This window comes from Pseudophryne corroboree, chromosome 8 (assembly GCF_028390025.1).
Source record: "Pseudophryne corroboree isolate aPseCor3 chromosome 8, aPseCor3.hap2, whole genome shotgun sequence".
Taxonomy (NCBI): Eukaryota; Metazoa; Chordata; class Amphibia; order Anura; family Myobatrachidae; genus Pseudophryne; species Pseudophryne corroboree.
In genome coordinates, this window is record NC_086451.1 from 369,401,493 (window position 1) to 369,404,310 (window position 2,818).

Sequence of the window (2,818 nt, forward strand, 5' to 3'; positions counted from 1 at the left end):
CACATTACGGCAGACAGCATCCACCTTTTACACATTACGGCAGACAGCGTCCACCTTTTACACATTACGGCAGACAGCATCCCTTTTTTACACATTACTGCAAACAGATTCCCCCCTTTACACATTACGGCAGACAGCGTCCCCTTTTTTACAGATAACAGCAGACAGCTTTCCCATTTTACACATTACGGCAGAAAGCATCCCCTTTTTACACATTACGGCAGATGTTCAAAGCAGTGTCGAGATTCCGACTGCTGGGATCCTGACCTGATCCCATACACATATACACACACAATCAATACTCACAGAGCACCGTCCAGCACAGACTCCACACGTTGCCAGGGAATTCCTCCTTCAAGCCTGCGTGCTCAGCCAGTCACTGAGCCGCAGGCTGGAGCATGACTTCCTCCCATTGGGAGGATGAGACGTCACTCAGCATGCTCTGCAGCGCCAGCGGCTGCAAAGAGCATGATGGCGGGGCTGGGCTGTCAGTGAGGAGGGAAGGGCAGTGCCGCGCATTTCACTGCCGTGGATCGGATCGCATTACAGATCCGATCTCCGTGGGTGGCGGGAGCCCTTTTCTGACAGCCGGCTCTTGGGGAAATCTGCACTCTAACCAGGTGTGCGCTGTGGGCAATGCCCCTTCGGCACACACCTAGTTACGGCACTGGGGCCCAGACAGAACCTGCCCACGGGCCTCCTTCTCTCTAGATACGCCCATGGCTGTAATCCAACTGAAATTCCATAGAAATAATTATTGTTAGGCAACAGCTTTAAGTGAAGCAACTGATACTAAAAGTGCTTAATTAAGGGCAGCACTTCCTGTGCTAGAGGATTCTGGGAATACAGACGTCTTGTGAATGGTTCAAGCTGCAGTATGCAGGCAGATGGTAACAGATCTATACTAGATATTGGGCTGTAAAGGAGCAGCTGATAAATTAACAGTAGGTGGTCCTATGATGCAGCATACAATAGATGGTGCAAGCTGTGTAATTCAGGAGAACTCAGATTGTAGAAATCTCGCAATAGTGAGCTACAATATTTTGTGCAATTTCATAAAACATCTAATAAGTAATAAAGTGATCATATCTGCTGACACACCTGCACTTGTTATTTGCATTTCAACCATTTGACAATATTTTTCAAAACTGTTTTACATTATTTCTGAATGGTACCTCCACTTACATTTGGTACAAAGGAATAAAAAAAAGAAACCTGTCAGCCAGCAACAGACACTTATTTTGTAAAAATTAGTGAAAACGTTTAAATGCAAATAAAAGTGCAGTTGTGTTGGGCTGGGGTCATGCGTTGGCTGTGACTCCACAGTAACTGGATAGAATTCACAACAGAGTTTAGTGTGGGATTCAGAGATGGATGCAGTGCAGCAGCAGCTACGCCGCTTGGCACAGCCGCTACTGCTAAATTATGCAAATGCTGCAGGATGCGCCTGGTGTTAATATTAGCTCTCTGCATGCTTCTGCAATCTGCTGCTGGGTCCGGGGCTGTTCACACTGCCGGGGCCAGGAAGTCTGCGTCAGTAGATTCAGACCCTTGCTTCGGCACGCTTACAAAATGGGGGCAACACACCTACATAAATTATTATTATGGCATAGCATAGGGCAGATTTATTAACACTGCCCTCTATTTAAATACAAATTACACATACACACGTAATTTTGTAACAGTTATCTATATGGTGCACATATATTCTGCAAGACTATATTATATATAATGTATATATATATATATATATATATATATATATATATATATATATATATATACACATACAGGAATCTACCGCAATCGCCATTCGCAGGAATAGGGTGCACACATGCACTCTCCACCCCCAGGTTGGGTGGCAGTGGGTGGTGATCACCTACTCAAATATACATATACAGAGAACCCAAAACTCTCCTTAGTAACCTCATTCACTTCCAAACCTTAATAAATAACTAGATACAGTAAATAATGGGGTTTTAGTTTACAAATTGTACAATGCTTGCAGCCCACATCAAGGGACCCCATTTCACTGCAAGTAACATAGTATCTGAGGTTGAAAAAAGACAATTGTCCATAGAGTTCAACCTATTTGTGGTCTCCTATGCATGATGATTTGTCTAAAATTTTTGACTAATGCTGATGTCAGCCGTTGCATTTTATCCCTTTTTGTAGTAACTATAATGCGTGACTATGCACCATAACCCTGGATATCCTTATCCATTAGGAATTTATCTAACCCATTCTTAAAGGTGTTGACCGATTCCGCCATTACAATTCCCTCAGGCAGGGAATTCCAAACACGTATTGTCCTTACAGTGAAAAAGCCTTTACGCCGTATTGTGCGGCATCTCCTCTCCTCTAACCTGAGCGAGTGTCCACGAGTCTTATGTGTTGATCTGGCCAAAAACAGGTCCCGTGCAAGCTCTGTGTATTGTCCCCTTATATACTTGTAGATGTTGACCATATCCCCTCTTAGTCTCCTCTTTTCCTACTCTATCACATACATTTTTCACATAGATTTTTTGGAATCTGTATATCTTAAAATATTACACTGGCTAGACAATATGGAGGCCGCTACCACAAATCTGATAGAAGTGAGATGCAGTAATCACATCCTGTATCACTATGATCCTGTTGTTATATTAGATGTGCAGTGAGTGTCACTCCTCAGTGCAGCACAAGGCTGGGCTCATCTACCATCCTCTCATTGTTACCCAAGAAATGACTGAGTGTGTGGCTCAGACAGAGGATACACCCTCCCATCAGTGATGCTGGAACCAGAGTAGAAAGCCAGGAGACCTCAGATGGAAGAGAG